General features: G+C 36.5%; 1 pseudogene; it reads left to right on the forward strand.

Annotated features, from left to right (window-relative positions):
• LOC134277672 (acetyl-CoA carboxylase-like) overlaps positions 1–18,598 on the forward strand; it is a 69,962-nt pseudogene that overhangs the window by 44,789 nt on the left and 6,575 nt on the right.

Below are 18,598 nucleotides of genomic sequence, written 5' to 3' on the forward strand. Positions count from 1 at the left end.
TGTGTACCCTGCATTATAAACTTATTTGTTTATTAGGTCACCTGAGTAAACTCAGGTGACCTATTGCTATCTGTTTTCGTCCGTCGTCGTTCGTTGTGCGTCGTTCGTCGTGCGTTAACAATTGAACATTTTCAGCTTCTTCTCTGCAACAACTCAACCAATTTCAACCAAATTTGGTACAAAGCATTTATGGGTGAAGGGGAACAAAAATTGTGAATTTCATGATCCCTGCCCCCCTGGGGCCTGAGGGGTGGTGCCAAAACCACTAAAATTAATGCAATCTTTAAAAATCTTCTTCTTTACTCCTGGACATCAAGCAGTCAAACTGTTTGCATGGTTGTAATCAGCATTGAGTCCTCTACCAAAATTGTGAAATTCATGGCCCTGGGGTCAGGGGTTCTAGTGCTAGGGCGGGGCTAAATAAGTATATAGTGAAAATGCATTATTTCTTTGAAAATCTTCTTCTCTGCCCCTGGGTATTAAATAAACTAACTAAGTGCATAGTTATGATGAGTAGGAGTGCCTCTACCAAAATTGTGAATTTAATGACCCCAGGGTCAGGGTAAGGGTGGGGCTCTATTGATTATATAGTAAAAATACATGATTTCTTTGAAAATCTTCTTCTCTGCCCCTGGGTATTAAATAAACTAACTAAGTGCATAGTTATGATGAGAAGGAGTACCTCTACCAAAATTGTGAATTTTATGGCCCCAGGGTCAAGGTTACTGGTGTTGGGGGGGGGGCTCATTGAATTACATGAATTCTTTGAAAATCTTCTTCTCTGCTCCTAGGTATTAAATAAACTGATTAAGTGCATATTTATGATGAGCAAGAGTGCCTCTACCAAATTTGTGAATTTTATGGCCCCAGGGTCAAGGGTTCTGGTGGGGGGGGGGCTCTATTGATTATATAGTGAAATTACATGAATTCTTTGAAAATCTTCTTCTCTGATCCTAGATATTAAATAAACTAACTAAGTTCATAGTTATGATGAGCAAGAGTGCCTCTACCAAAATTGTGAATTTTATGGCCCCAGGATCAAGGGTTCTGGTTGGGGGGGGGGCTCTTTTGATTATATAGTGAAATTACATGAATTCTTTGAAAATCTTCTTCTCTGCTCCTAGGTATTAAATAAACTACCTATTAAGTGCATAGTTATGATGAGCAAGAGTGCCTCTACAAAAATTGTGAATTTTATGGCTCTATTGATTTTATAGTGAAAGTACATAAAATCTTTGAAAATGTTCTTCTCTGTCTCTGGGTATGAAGCAGATGAAGTACCTATATAGTTATGATGAGCAAAGGCCCTAATCTTGCAGAATTGTGAATATTAAGGCCTCAGGGTCAGGAGTGGGGGGGGGGGCTCTACTTATATACTGGAAATGAATTAATTGTTTGAAGTCTGGTCCTTTGTATTTATAAAACATTTATTTACTTTTTGATAGGCAATTTTAAGGGTGCCTTTTAAAAAATTGTGCAACCTAGGGTCAGGGGTTTATGTCAGAGTGTTAGGGGCATTACTGATTATTGATGAATATTACTGATTAGTTGAAGTGCATTTTTGTTCCCCTACCCTGCATATAGGTATTCAGTAACCCAGCTAAGCGACTGCTAAGTTTATTGTTATGATGATCAATGGTGCTCTTTCAAAATTGTGAATGCCATATAGCATCTGGCTTAAAACATGTTATTGAATCAAATTCAATACACTGTAACTGGAAAGTTGTTGCATAATGCTCAGGTGACCTATAAGGCCCGTGGGCCTCTTGTTTTCTAACAGGTGGCAGCTGGACAGGAAGTGACAGATTACAGATTCTTTGTGAGGGTCATCATCAGGCACTCTGACCTCGTCACCAAGGTAACATTGCACACAATGAATAGGTACAAGAGTTATTCTTCTCAAAAGAAAAACTAAATTTGTTTTGATGCAGGAACAATTTTAAGAAATTGTCTGATTTGCATCATCTTGTGTACATGTATTTTGCACTTCTTTTTTTTCTCTCCCTTTCTACCAATATCAAAAAAATCCATCTGAACCAACAGTTTCTTGTCAAAGTTGTACATGGTTTGTTTTTGTACAAGATCATCTAAATTGTTGGGCTCTTTGTTGCAAACAAATTCATGTCTTGAATAACACTGTACTGATTAAAATTTGATGTTCTTTTTTTCATTAGGAGGCATCTTTTGAGTACTTACAAAATGAAGCAGAGAGAACCCTATTGGAGGCTTTGGATTCATTAGAAGTGGCATTCTCCCATCCACTGGTGAGTTAGGTCCAACAATGTCTTGTTAATTCACTTATTTTCATTGATTTAAACTCTGTTGGTATGAGAAAAAAGTACTGGTTCATTGGGATTTAATTCCATGGTTAATGTAAACAAATATGGTACTGGAGTTTGAAAGTTCCAATTTTCTGGAGGACACATTTAAAAAATAAATCTCCTTGTACCTTCAAAAGACAAATCCTACCTATCTTCCCAATAGGAATTAGCAATTTCACAGTATTTCAGAATTGACCATAATGATGTTTTCAGTTTGTATCAGAATAAACATTCATGATACTAAATATATCTTGTGTTATACATGTAACTCCAGTCCAAGAAGACTGATTGTAACCATATATTCCTGAACTTTGCACCAACTCTGACCATTCCAGAGCCAGGCAAGGTAAAAACAATTACTATACATAATCATGTAAAAATAAATATCACTGGTTTTCTGACCATTTCTGATTATTACCATTGTGAATCCACCATACCCATGTGTAATTATATCTCAACAGCTGGAGGAGACAGTCAGAGCTATGGTGATGAGATACGGCAGTCGTCTCATGAAGATGAGAGTTCTCAATGCTGAGCTCAAATTCACAATCAAGTATGTCTATTCTTATGAGACAAATAGTTTTGGTTGTAAACACATGTACAATGGATATTTAGCTCTAAAGACGAAAATTCTGGAAAAGCTTTTAACATACAACAAATATTTTGGAATGTTTTAGGTTTGCATCCAGTGACACAAGCATTCCTATTCGTCTGTTTTTGACCAATGAGAGTGGATATTACTTGGACATGAGCATGTATAGGGAGGTCACAGATCCTAACATGGGACAAGTATGTCTTTCAGTTTATCAGTCTGTTTTTACTTGCACTTTAATGACATTTTCTGCATGTTCAGTTAATTTGTACCAAGCTGAATCATGTAAAAAAAAATCTGAGAAGAGTTGGGGTATGTAGATAAATGTGCAGTTAGTGGGTTGGGGAAGTTAAGGGCAATATATTGTTTTTAGTATTCTTTGCCTGCCGTATACATTTTCCATATTTAAATATTGTATTGATAATTTATTTGAACAATGTCAAAAAATGCAACATACATACAAACTGTTCAGTTCAAGACTTCATATCAGGTCAAGGTCATATTTTTAGAGTAAATACAGTAAGGGTTTTATTTTACAAGAGTTTGACATCATTTTGGAATTGTATTTTATGAGCATTTGAGGTTTCTTGATACATGCATTTTATCCTGGTTTAGATTTAAGCCTTTTTATCAAACTCTTGAATACATTCTGTAGGTGATGTTTGAAGCCTATGGAACAAAACAAGGGGCCCTTCACGGTCTACTGATCAGCACCCCCTACCCCACAAAGGACCATCTACAGCTAAAGAGATTCCAGGCCCAGTCAAGTGGAACAACTTATGTCTATGATTTTCCAGGAATGTTCACTCAGGTATCACGACATGGCTATAAAATAAGATAAAACACCTACTGAGAAAGCAACATTATGACAACAATTATCAAGGATATTGAAATCCTCAAGAAAAATTTTTATACAGACAATGTTATATAATCATGGTTACTTTTTGAACAAGAAAATTAAGTCCCAATGTTATAATTTTTTATTTTTTTCAATCAAAAATACCTGCTTCCATTTATCTAATTTTTTCAGCATATTTCATAATTAAAAGCTAAATAATAGAAAGGTGATGAGTAACAGAAGTTTGTGTCAACATTGAATTATTTTCAAATATGTTCAAATCAATGCAATCAACAGAACCAATTTCAACCAACTTTGGCACAATGTCTCTCTCTTGAAGGCCTTACAAAAATTGTCTTGAATTTCTGTATCAGGCCTTACAGAAGTTTTGTTGTTTTGACTTTGTTGGGGCCTTAAGAAATTTTGTTGTTTAAAATTAATGCAATCTTTAAAAATCTGTTTTCTTTTTGTCCTGTATTTCAAGTGTTACAGAAGTTTTGTTGTTTTGACTTTGTTGTTCTGTGTTTCAGGCCTTACAAAATTGTGAAATTTGGCCCCATTTCAGGCCTTACAGAAGTTTTGTTGTTCTGTATTTCAGGCCTTACAGAAGTTTTGTTGTTTTGACATTGTTGTTCTGTATTTCAGGCCTTACAGAAGTTTTGTTGTTTTGACTTTGTTGTTGTGTTTCAGGCTTAACAGAAGATTTGTTGTTTTGACTGTTGTTGTTGTATTTCAGGCCTTACAAAATTTTGTTGTTGTGACTTTGTTGTTCTGTACCAAAAGTTTTGTTGTTGTAACTTTTATGCTGTATTTCAGGCCTTACAGAAATTTTGTTGTTGTGACTTTGTTGTTCTGTATTTCAGGCCTTACAGAAATTTTGTTGTTTTGACTTTGTTATATAGGCCTTACAGAAGTTTTGTTTTGTGACTGTTCTGAAATTTCAGGCCTTACAGAAGTTTTGTTGTTTTCTTTGTTCTGGATATTAGGCCTTACAGAAGTTTTGTTGTTGTGACTTTGTTGCTCTGTATTTCAGGCCTTACAAAGTTTTGTTGTTTTGAATGTTATGTATTTCAGGCCTTACAGAAGTTTTGTTGTTTTGACTTTGTTGTTCTGTATTTAGTGCCTTACAGAAGTTTTGTTGTTTTGACATTGTTGTTCTGTATTTATCCTTACAGAAGTTTGTTGTTTGACTTTGTAATGTTCTGTATTCAGGCCTTACATATATGTTTTGACTTTGTTGTTTTATTTCAGCCTTACAGAAGTTTTGTTGTTTTGACTTTGTTCTGTATTTCAGGCCTTACAGAAGTTTTGTTGTTTTGACTTTGTTCTGTATTTCAGGCCTTACAGAAGTTTTGTTGTTTTGACTTTGTTGTTCTGTATTTCAGGCCTTACAGAAGTTTTGTTGTTTTGACTTTGTTGTTCTGTATTTCAGGCCTTACAGAAGTTTTGTTGTTTTGACGTTGTTGTTCTGTATTTCCAGCCTTACAGAAGTTTTGTTGTTTTGACTTTGTTAACTTTGTTGTTCTGTATTTCAGGCCTTACAGAAGTTTTGTTGTTTTGACTTTGTTGTTCTGTATTTCAGGCCTTACAGAACTTTTGTTATTATGACTTTGTTGTTCTGTATTTCAGACCTTACAGAACTTTTGTCGTTTTGACTTTGTTGTTCTGTATTTCAGGCCTTACAGAAGTTTTGTTGTTTTGACTTTGTTGTTCTGTATTTCAGGCCTTACAGAAGTTTTGTTGTTTTGACTTTGTTGTTCTGTATTTCAGGCCTTACAGAAGTTTTGTTGTTTTGACTTTGTTGTTCTGTGTTTCAGGCCTTACAGAAGTTTTGTTGTTTTGACTTTGTTGTTCTGTATTTCAGGCCTTACAGAAGTTTTGTTGTTCTGTATTTCAGGCCTTACAGAAGTTTTGTTGTTTTGACTTTGTTGTTCTGTGTTTCAGGCCTTACAGAAGTTTTGTTGTTTTGACTTTGTTGTTGTGTTTCAGGCTTAACAGAAGATTTGTTGTTTTGACTGTTGTTGTTGTATTTCAGGCCTTACAGAAGTTTTGTTGTTGTGACTTTGTTGTTCTGTATTTCAGGCCTTACAGAAGTTTTGTTGTTTTGACTTTGTTGTTCTGTATTTCAGGCCTTACAGAAGTTTTGTTGTTTTGACTTTGTTGTTCTGTATTTCAGGCCTTACAGAAGTTTTGTTGTTTTGACTTTGTTGTTCTCTCTTTCAGGCCTTACAGAAGTTTTGTTGTTATGACTTTGTTGTTCTGTATTTCAGGCCTTACAGAAGTTTTGTTGTTTTGACTTTGTTGTTCTGTATTTCAGGCCTTACAGAAGTTTTGTTGTTTTGACTTTGTTGTTCTGTATTTCAGGCCTTACAGAAGTTTTGTTGTTTTGACTGTTGTTCTGTATTTCAGGCCTTACAGAAGTTTTGTTGTTTTGACTTTGTTGTTCTGTATTTCAGGCCTTACAGAAGTTTTGTTGTTTTGACTTTGTTGTTCTGTATTTCAGGCCTTACAGAAGTTTTGTTGTTGTGACTTTGTTGTTCTGTATTTCAGGCCTTACAGAAGTTTTGTTGTTTTGACTTTGTTGTTCTGTATTTCAGGCCTTACAGAAGTTTTGTTGTTTTGACTTTGTTGTTCTGTATTTCAGGCCTTACAGAAGTTTTGTTGTTTTGACTTTGTTGTTCTGTATTTCAGGCCTTACAGAAGTTTTGTTGTTTTGACTTTGTTGTCCTGTATTTCAGGTGTTACAGAAGTTTTGTTGTTTTGACTTTGTTGTTCTGTGTTTCAGGCCGTACAGAAATTTTGTTGTTATGACTTTGTTGTTGTATTTCAGGCCTTACAGAAGTTTTGTTGTTCTGTATTTCAGGCCTTACAGAAGTTTTGTTGTTTTGACTGTTGTTCTGTATTTCAGGCCTTACAGAAGTTTTGTTGTTCTGACTTTGTTGTTCTGTATTTCAGGCCTTACAGAAGTTTTGTTGTTTTGACTTTGTTGTTCTGTATTTCAGGCCTTACAGAAGTTTTGTTGTTTTGACATTGTTGTTCTGTATTTCAGGCCTTACAGAAGTTTTGGAAGGATCACAGGGAGGAGAACAAGATTCCAGCTGATGCCTTCAGTTATATAGAGCTGGTCCTGGATAAAGACAACAACCTGTGTAAACAGAACAGACTGCCAGGAGAGAACGAGGTTAGACTGTAATACTGATACATATAAATCTGTGTCTAAAGATGAAATCAGACTCAGGTTGATTGGAATTTTATGACTGTTTTGGACATGTTACCTTTCAGAAGTGGTGGCCTGGCAGATGACCTTGAAGACACCAGAATGCCTGAAGGAGAGACATAATTGTTATATCTAATGACATCACATACAAGATTGTGTAAACAGAACAGACTGTGGAGGACCTATTGTTTAAGGTATCATATAGTATAATCATAAAGCCTATATACAGCCATGAAAAAGATACAGATAAAAAAATGATTGATCAAAAAAATCTTTGATAAACAATGAATCTTTAAGAAGAGGGCATAACATTGAACCAGGAATTTCTAAAGGTGAAATCGGGTGGTTAGGGGGAGTAAACATCCCCTGTTAAAAGCTACTACGTAATAATTTCAGATCAGCATTTTTATTCATTGAATATCATTTTTCAGAAAGCCTCAGAGAAAGCCAGGAGAGAGGGCCTTCCCAGAATTTTTATCTCGGCTAACAGTGGAGCTAGAATAGGTCTGGCTGAGGAGATCAAACATCTGTTTAAGGTGGCCTGGAATGACCCTAAAGATATAGAAAAGGTAAGGCTCAGCTTATAAAGGTGTCCTGGAATGACCCCAAAGATATAGAAAAGGTAAGGCTCAGCTAATAAAGGTGGCCTGGAATGACCTTAAATATATAGAAAAGGTAAGGCTTAGCTTATGAAGGTTGCCTGGAATGACCCCAAAGATATAGTAAAAGTAAAACTTAGCCTATAAAGGTGGCCTGGAATGACCGTAAAGATATAGAAAAGGTAAGGCTTAGCTTAAAAAGGTGGCCTGGAATGACCCTAAAGATATAGAAAAGGTAAGGCTTAGCTTGTAAAGGTGGCCTGGAATGACTCTAAAGATATAGATAAGGTAAGGCTCAGCTTATAAAGGTGGCCTGGAATGACCCTAAATATATAGAAAAGGTAAGGCTTAGCTTATAAAGGAGGCCTGGAATGACCCCAAAGATATAGAAAAAGTAAAACTTAGCCTATAAAGGTGGCCTGGAATAACCCCAGAGGTATAGGAAAGGTACGGCTTAGCTTATAAAGGAGGCCTGGAATGACCTCAAAGATATAGAAAAGGTAAGGCTGAGCTTATAAGACTGCAGAACATTAACAGGCAAATTTGGAAATATACAGCTTACGTCATTTCATTCTGTTATAATCAAAACATTCAGTGATAGACAACGAAATGGGCGGGTACAATTCGATGCCGACGTTTGGAAAACATCGAATTGAAATTGCAGATTAAAATTCATTTTCAATCCACCTGAGCTGTTTTCAAAGCAAAGAGTGAATTTATGAGCTGTAACTAGCTGTATAAGCTGTATATTTCCAATTTTGCCAGTTAATGTTCCGCGGTCTTAAAGGTGGCCCGGAATGACCCCCAAATATATAGAAAACTTTAAGGTAAGGTCATAGTCTTAACATAATATATACAGTAAATCATGACAACAGGAGCATGCTTATAATGAATTCATGATTACAGTGAAGTTATTTTTCATTCCCTTTAATAAAAAAAATGATTAATGTAAATTTGAAAATTATAATGATTAAAAATTACTTATTTGTGTCACTTTGCTATAAGAATTGACTGTAGTATCATACATTAAAAAAATCATTAAGTTGAATTTTAATTTTTTTATTCAATGACTTGGTAAATTACCATCTGGATATACTAATAACACACTTTTGTTTGTTTCCAGGGATTTAAATACCTGTACCTGACCCCAGTAGATTTTAAGAAAGTTAGTGCCATGAATTCCGTCCATGCTGAGCTTATAGAAGATGAGGGAGAACCCAGATATAAAATTATTGATGTCATTGGTAAGGCCTTCATTTCACCTTCACATTTTTCCTTGAGCTCAAGATCGTTGTTTAGGAGAACAAAGTTCTATAAATTCAATGTTGATATATTTACAGGTAGAGAGGAAGGACTGGGGGTAGAGAATTTAAGAGGATCAGGAATGATTGCTGGGGAGTCATCTATAGCTTACAATGATATAATTACAATTAATCTGGTGGGTGCTTGATTTTAAACCTTGACTGTTTTATTGTTACTTATAGAATGAAACTTATTGAAAGGCTAAAAAAAGAAGTTAGGAAATGGAAAAGGGAATCCATATTGGAAGGCCCTACAGATTAGTTCTGAGTTAAAGACTATATATGAATGTTGTATATTAAGGTAACCTGTCAAGCTATTGGTATAAGTGCCTATCTGGTTTATAGCTTACAGATTGTTCTATATTTAGGTTTCCTGTCGAGCTATAAGTATTGGTGCCAGCTGGTTTGTAGCTTACAGATTGTTCTATATTTAGGTAACCTGTCAAACTATAGGTATTTGTGCCTATCTGGTTTAAAGCTTACTGATTGTTCTATATTTAGGTTACCTGATGAGCTATAGGTATAGGTGCCTATCTGATTTATAGCTTACAGATTGTTCTCTATTTAGGTTACCTGTCGAGCTATAGGTATTGGTGCCTATCTGGTTCGTTTATAGCTTACAGATTATTCTATATTTAGGTAACCTGTCGAGCTATAGGTATAGGTGCCTAAACTATCTGGTTTGTTTATAGCTGACAGATTGTTCTATATTTAGGTTACCTGTAGAGCTTTAGGTACAGGTGCCTATCTGATTTGTTTATAACTTACAGATTATTCTATATATATAGGTTACCTGTAGAGCTATAGGTATAGGTGCCTATCTGGTCTTTGTGTAGCTTACAAATTGTTCTATATTTAGGTAACCTGTCAAACTGTAGGTATTGGTGCCTATCTGGTTTAATAGCTTACAAATTGTACTATATTTATGTAACCTGTAGAGCTATAGGTATAGGTGCCTATCTAGTTTGTGTGTAGCTTACAAATTATTCTATATATAGGTTACATGTCAAGCTATAGGTAAAGGTGCCTATCTGGTTTTATAGCTTACAGATTGTTCAATATTTAGGTAACCTGTAGAGCTATAGGTATAGATGCCTATCTGGTTTGTAGCTTACAGATTGTTCTATATTTAGGTTACATGTTGAGCTATAGGTACAGGTGCCTATCTGGTTTGTTAATAGCTTACAGATTATTCTTTAAATACAGGTTACCTGTCGAGCTATAGGTATAGGTGGCTCACTGGTTTGTATATAGCTTACAGATTGTTCTAAATTTAGGTAACCTGTCCAGCTATAGATATTGATGCCTTTCTGGTTTGTTTATAGCTTACAGATTATTCTATATTTAGGTTACATTTCGAGCTATAGGTAAAGGTGCCTATCTGGTTTATAGCTTACAGATTGTTTTATATTAAGGTTACCTGTCAAGCTAAAGGTATAGGTGCCTATCTGCATTTATAGCTTAGAGATTGTTCTATATTTAGGTATATTGCCAAACTATAGGTATAGGTGGCTATCTGGTTTGTGTGTAGCTTACAGATAGTTTTATGTTTAGGTAACCTGTCAAACTATAGGTATAGGTGCCTATCTAGTTTGCTTATAGCTTACAGGTTATTCTATATTTAGGTTACATGTCAAGCTATAGGTAAAGGTGCCTATTTGGTTTGTTTATAGCCTACAGATTGTTCTATGTTTAGGTTACCTATCGAGCTATAGGTATAGGTGCCTATCTGGTTTATAGCTTCCAGATTGTTCTATATTTAGGTTACCTGTCGAGCTAAAGGTATAGGTGCCTCTCTGGTTAATTGCTTACAGATTGTTCTATATTTAGATTACTTGTCAAGCTATAGGTATCGGTGCCTATCTTGTTTTTGTGTAGCTTATAGATTGTTCTATATTTAGGTAACCTGTCGAACTATAGGTATTGGTGCCTATCTGGTTTATAGCTTACAGATTGTTCTATATTAAAGTTACCTGTCGAGCTATAGGTAATGGTGCCGATCTGGTTTATAGCTTACAGATTGTTCTATATATAGGTTACCTGTTGAGCTATAGGTATTAGTGCCTATCTGGTTTATAGCTTACAGAATGTTTTATATATAGGTTACCTTTTGAGCTACAGGTATTGGTGCCTATCTGTTTTATAGCTTACAGATTGTTCTATATTTAGGTTACCTGTCGTGCTATAGGTATAGGTGCCTATCTGGTTTGTAGCTTACAGATTGTTCTATAATTAGGTTATCTGTCGAGCTATAGATATAGTGCCTATCTGGTTTGTGTGTAGCTTACAGATTGTTCTATATTTAGGTTACCTGTAGAGCTATAGGTGTAGGTGCCTATCTGGTTTATACCTTACAGATTGTTCTATATTTAGGTAACCTGTCCAGCTATAAGTATAGGTGCCTATCTGATTTGTTTGTAGCTTACAGATTGTTCTATATGTAGGTTACCTGTCGAGCTATAGGTATAGGTGCCTTTCTGGTTTTATAGCTTGCAGATTGCTCTATATTTAGGTTACCTGTCGAGCTATAGGTATAGGTGCCGATCTGGTTTTATAGCTTGCAGATTGTTCTATATTTAGGTTACCTGTCAAGCTATAGGTATAGGTGCCTATCTGATTTTATAGCTTACAGATAGTTCTATATTTAGGTTACTTGTCAAGCTATAGGTATAGGTGCCTATCTGGTTTGTAGCTTACAGATTGTTCTTTATTTAGGTTACTTGTCGAGCTATAGGTATAGGTGCCTATCTGGTTTATAGCTTACAGATTGTTCTATATTTAGGTTACCTGTCGAGCTATAGGTATCGGTGCCTATCTTGTTTATAGCTACAGATAGTTCTATATTTTGGTTACTTGTCGAGCTATAGGTATAGGTGCCTATCTGGTTTATAGCTTACAGATTGTTCTCTATTTAGGTTACCTGTCGAGCTATAGGTATAGGTGCCTATCTGGTCAGACTGGGACAGAGAACTATACAGGTGGAGAACTCCCACATCATCCTCACTTGTGCAGGTGCACTTAACAAGGTATGTCATGAGAGATAGTCAATATCTCATTTATTTAGAAAAAAATTGCAGGAATTGTGATCATTGTTTAAAGGACTTCAGATACTAATATTTGTGTGTAATTACGCAAAAATAAAGTTCTCATGAATCAACGGTGATTTACAGTACATTTATTTAAGGGTTCCTATAGATGTAAATTCCAGAGAAAGGTTAATCTATGTACATTACTTCACCCACAAACAATGTTGATTTAACAGTATAATTTGAATATTTATTGAATTTCAAAACACAGGTCCTTGGTAAGGAGGTGTACACCAGTAACAATCAGCTGGGAGGAATCCAGATCATGTACACAAACGGAGTCACACACGATGTAACAGCCGACGACTTCGAGGGTGTCTATAAAATCATCAAGTGGCTGTCATATATGCCTAAGGTACTGTCCATTCTTATAATTGTCATGAAACATAGAGTACAGCATAAAAGAAAAACAATATCCTTAGTCAAAAGAATTAGTCAAATGATTTTGTTTTCATATTTACAGACTTAAGCAGTCTTTATTTTATCTGTCAGTGAATTATGGATTTAATTTACTGTAAGCATTAGTCATGGAGTTTAATTTATCTGGATTGTCGTTTCAGTGTAAAGGTTCCCCATTACCAGTACTAGATACAGGAGACCCTATAGACAGACCGGTGGACTTCATCCCCACAAAGGCCCCCTACGATCCCAGGTGGATGCTGAATGGCAGACAAAATCCTGGTAAACATGGTACATTTATAATGCATATACAGACTCTGGATCTGTGTTAAAACATTTCATTTCTGAATCATCAATAATGTTTATCACTGCTGTGTTAATTGTAGATGATAAGAATTCCTGGCAGAAGGGTTTCTTTGATCACAAGTCTTTCCATGAAATCCTACAGCCTTGGGCACAAACAGTGGTCACAGGTCGAGCAAGGTTTGTCTCCCTTTATACATTCTCTGTAGCTAAATTATAAATTCAATTATTGTTACGATGGATATCAAGAGAAGTGGCAACCTTGATCTGTGTTATTTTTATGTGTGTGTTTTACAGATTGGGAGGGATCCCTGTGGGGGTGATTTGTGTAGAGACCAGGACAGTAGAAATGACCATACCAGCTGACCCTGCCAATCTGGACTCAGAGACCAAGGTACTGGACAGATTAAAATCTGAGTTTATTCCAACTTTATTTTAACAAAACGAGAATAAAATCAAAACATTTAATTCAAGTACTTTTTGGAGGTTCCAATTTACATTTAAGAAAAAAAAAAACTAAATCATGAACATTTTGAATATTTTTATTATTAATTGAAATTTATCTTGGTTTAAATGTTGATGATTTTTATCTAGGTGATACAACAAGCTGGTCAGGTGTGGTTCCCAGACTCGGCCTATAAGACAGCTCAGGCCATTAAGGACTTCAACAGAGAGGACCTCCCTCTCATGGTGTTTGCTAACTGGAGAGGATTCTCAGGGGGAATGAAAGGTACAGCATGTTCATAAAGTCAGAAAATCATGGGAATCATACACAGCTCTGGTATTTTGTTTAAATTATACTCATGGAAGGATTTTGATACAAAATCTTGAAAGTTTTTTTTCTTTACAGTAGCTGACTGAAAATTTTATGTTGAGTATGTGTTTAAAATATGCTGCAGCATTTTTAGAAACATATCTATGAATGACAGATGTTTTACCAGTATTTGCTTGGAAATTTATATGATATAATACTTAACTGTACAGTAAATACAACATTTTATAAATTTATTGTTTTAATGGTAAACATTGATATGTGCATTGAACATCTATTGGAATGTAACATTAAAAACTTTATTCCTGTTTTCAGACATGCATGATCAAGTTCTTAAGTTTGGCTCCTACATTGTGGATGCCCTCACAGAATATAATCAACCCATCATGATTTACATCCCCCCGTACGCCGAGCTGAGGGGTGGAGCCTGGGTAGTGGTGGATCCAACAATTAACCCCACCCACATGGAAATGTACGCCGATGAACTCAGCAGGTATGAAGTTTTGATTGAGGATTTAAAGAGCAGTGAACATTGAAGTAACTGAATGAAATTCTTTTCTTAGCTGCATGGAGAAACTAAGAAAATTATTCATAGATACCAACTAAAAGGCAAAAAAAGTTTGTTTAAAAAAAGATTTAGCTCGGTTCTTTTTTACTGTCATTTAGCCTTCTAGGGAGAGGGCTAAAATTGGCTTTTCCTGCTGCATATTTGTGCATAAAATACAAAATTGTATGAATTAAAAAATACTATCATGCACATATTTACTAAATAAATAGAGAGAAAGAAAAGGAAAGGTAATGTTTAAATCTATTTGAATTCAAGTCTTCCAGAAGTTTGTCTCAAAATATAAAGTAAGTCCTTGTGACAATTTTATTCCAGGGGAGGTGTCCTTGAACCCGAGGGAACCGTAGAAATCAAGTTCAGGAGGAAGGACCTGGAGAAGACCATACAGAGACAGGACCAGACGTGTCGCCAGATCGTGGACAAACTGACCAGTCCACAGCTGAATCCGGACGAGAAGGAGGAGCTCCAGAAACAGCTGGCAGCTCGCCAGGAAAAGTTACTCCCCATGTACCACCAGGTGGCGATACAGTTCGCTGACCTCCATGACACTCCTGGGAGAATGGAGGAAATGGGGGTTATTACTGTGAGTGTAATTCATTGATATAAATGAAAAAGAAAGATTTAAACACTGTACAGGTCAAGTATTTGGAAATAATTTTATATTTATGACCTATATTGAAAGTATACCTACAGAGATAACATTTGAATATTTCATAATATGTGATTTAGTTTATTGTTATTTTCATGTTTTTAAGATTAAATATGACTTTTGAATTTGTCTGAATCTCTTTCATCCTTTTGGACCATTACCATACATATAAAACAAACTAGAACTTTTGGAATTGATAGTGATTTCACTGATAAACGTTGTATGTACTCTAATGTAATTTGAAAGGCATCAAGTATTGTTATAAAGTCAAAAACTTTTTCTTAAAAACTACATTGCACATGTTTACTGTAAATGTATTTCATTTGGCTGTTTATTATTTTTAGTGGTTTTGGCAGAACCTAGCAACTGCTAAATCAAGTACAACTCTAATTGTCTTGCACATATACCCATAATTAAGAAAATGAAGAAATGCGCTCAATCAAATCCACACCAACTTATTCAAAAATCAATTTCCACCAAATATCATACGGCTGAATATAATACATTTACAGTAAACCTTTGATGCACAATTTGATTTTTATTTTCAACACACAGGACATACTTAAATGGCAGAAGAGTCGTGAGTTCTTCTACTGGCACCTGAAGCGACGGTTGTTAGAGAGGCAGCTTAAGAAGAAGATGAAGCAGTTCACACAGAACGTCGGGGAGGGGGAGCTCAACTCCATGTTACATCGCTGGTTTGTGGAGGACAGGGGCACTGTCAATGTAAGTAGATAAGCTGTACCAGTCCTATTTATAGTTAGTTAGCAATTAAAATTAGTGGTACACAATGTACATGTATTTAATGATTTTCATAGACTTTATCTTAACAATTTATTGATTGTTGTGATTTTCTGATTGAGAGAAGAAGAGACATAGTTTGTTGTTAATTAACTTTGAGTTTTGAAAGGTGTGTAATTTTGAATGAATCAAATATGTAAGGACAAGTACATTGAGGAAATTTAGGTGTGAAGAAAAAATCAAATTTCCTTGACAGTAAATGTTTCGATGACATTTTGTGGAAAAAGTTTAAAATAATTGTCATTGCTTTATGAGGGCTTTATGATTGGGATAGTCTCCTGACATTGTAGGCATACCTGTGGGAGGATGACAAAGCTATGGTAGAGTGGTTGACAGAACAGATCAGAGAAGACAGTATAGACAACGCTGTATCAGACAACATCAGATGTCTACAGAGGGAGCATGTCCTACAACAAGTCAGGAGGTAGGTATCAGATATCTACAGAGGAAGCACATCCTACAACAAGTCAGAGGTAGGTATCAGACAACATCAGATGTCTACAGAGGGAGCACATCCTACAACAAGTCAGGAGGTAGGTATCAGATATCTACAGAGGAAGCACATCCTACAACAAGTCGGAGGTAGGGATCAGACAACATCAGATGTCTACAGTGGGAGCATGTTCTACAACAAGTCAGGAGGTAGGTATCAGATGTCTACAGAGGGAGCACATCCTACAACAAGTCAGGAGGTAGGTATCAGATATCTACAGAGGAAGCACATCCTACAACAAGTCGGAGGTAGGGATCAGACAACATCAGATGTCTACAGTGGGAGCACGTCCTACAACAAGTCAGGAGGTAGGTATCAGATGTCTACAGAGGGAGCACATCCTACAACAAATCAGGAGGTAGGTATCAGATGTCTACAGAGGGAGCACGTCCTACAACAAGTCAGGAGGTAGGTATCAGATGTCTACAGAGGGAGCACGTCCTACAACAAGTCAGGAGGTAGGTATCAGATGTCTACAGAGGGAGCATGTCCTACAACAAGTCAGGAGGTAGGTATCAGATGTCTACAGAGGGAGCACATCCTACAACAAGTCAGGAGGTAGGTATCAGATGTCTACAGAGGGAGCACGTCCTACAACAAGTCAGGAGGTTGGTATCAGATGTCTACAGAGGGAGCATGTCCTACAACAAGTCAGGAGGTAGGTATCAGATGTCTACATAGGGAGCATGTCCTACAACAAGTCAGGAGGTAGGTATCAGATGTCTACAGAGGGAGCATGTCCTACAACAAGTCAGGAGGTAGGTATCAGATGTCTATAGAGGGAGCATGTCCTACAACAAGTCAGGAGGTAGGTATCAGATGTCTACAGAGGGAGCATGTCCTACAACAAGTCAGGAGATAGGTATCAGATGTCTAAAGAGGGAGCATGTCCTACAACAAGTCAGGAGGTAGGTATCAGATGTCTATATAGGGAGCATGTCCTACAACAAGTCAGGAGGTAGGTATCAGATGTCTACAGAGGGAACACGTCCTACAACAAGTCAGGAGGTAGGGATCAGACAACATCAGATGTCTACAGTGGGAGCATGTTCTACAACAAGTCAGGAGGTAGGTATCAGATGTCTACAGAGGGAGGATGTCCTACAACAAGTCAGGAGGTAGGTATCAGATGTCTACAGAGGGAGCACGTCCTACAACAAGTCAGGAGGTAGGTATCAGATGTCTACAGAGGGAGCACGTCCTACAACAAGTCAGGAGGTAGGTATCAGATGTCTACAGAGGGAGCACGTCCTACAACAAGTCAGGAGGTAGGTATCAGATGTCTACAGAGGGAGCACGTCCTACAATAAGTCAGGAGGTAGGTATCAGATGTCTACAGAGGGAGCATGTCCTACAACAAGTCAGGAGGTAGGTATCAGATGTCTACAGAGGGAGTATGTCCTACAACAAGTCAGGAGGTAGGTATCAGATGTCTACAGAGGGAGCACGTCCTACAACAAGTCAGGAGGTAGGTATCAGATGTCTACAGAGGGAGCATGTCCTACAACAAGTCAGGAGGTAGGTATCAGATGTCTACAGAGGGAGCACGTCCTACAACAAGTCAGGAGGTAGGTATCAGATGTCTACAGAGGGAGCACGTCCTACAACAAGTCAGGAGGTAGGTATCAGATGTCTACAGAGGGAGCATGTCCTACAACAAGTCAGGAGGTAGGTATCTGACAACATCAGATGTTTCTGTTTTACAGGCCAGAAATTCTGATAGTTGGGATATACAGTATATAGATTCACCTATAAAAACATGTTTTTATGCGGCCGGGTGTATATTGTTTTTGTCCTGTCTGTCTGTTTGTCTGTCCGTCTGTTGTCAACTTTAACCTTCGCCAAAACTTTTGAACCATAAGAGATAGTGACTTCATATTTGGTATGCATACTCCACTAATAAAGTTCTTTCAAATGACATCAAGGTCAATGACCTTGACTGTGACTTATATGCTAAAAATAGCTTTTTCAACTGTTTGTCATAACTTTTGAACCATACGAGATAGGGGCTTCATATTTGGTATGCATACTCCACTGATAAATTCCTTTCAAATGACGTCAAGGTTAATGGCCTTGTGACCTTGACTGACTTTAATGCTAAAAGTATCTTATTCCTCTTTTTGTCATAACTTTTGAACCATAGGAGATAGGGACTTCATATTTAGTATGCCTACTCCACTAATTAAGTTCTTTCAAACAACACCAAGGTCAATGACCTTGTAATCTTGGCTGTGACCTATATGCTAAAAATAGATTTTTCCACTTTTTGCCATAGCTTTTGAACCAGGAGATGGGGACTTCATATTTAGTTCACATACTCCACTAATTAAGTTCTTTCAAACAAAACCAAGGTCAATGACCTTGTAACCTTGACTGTGACCTATATACTAAAAATAGCTTTTTGGAGCTTTTTTGACACCAGGTGCATAGTGTTTGTTGACAAAAAAATTTCATATTGTCTCCCTTTAATTAAGGTCTTCCGTTTCCAGCGGAAGACCTTCTACTGATTGTGAAGATTAAGATTATTCTTATTATTCTTTTTTTTTTTTTTCTTCCTAGACGCCAACTTTGAGGCCTCGTATCTCGCTCATTTTTTAATGGATTTTGTTCAAATTTTCAGACATTATAGACAGTAATAAACTCTATCAGAATGTTGTCAATA

The sequence above is a fragment of the Saccostrea cucullata genome, unplaced genomic scaffold (genome assembly GCF_032062105.1).
Source record: "Saccostrea cucullata isolate Sc308-1 unplaced genomic scaffold, CSIRO_AGI_Scuc_v1 ctg905, whole genome shotgun sequence".
Lineage (NCBI taxonomy): Eukaryota > Metazoa > Mollusca > Bivalvia > Ostreida > Ostreidae > Saccostrea > Saccostrea cuccullata.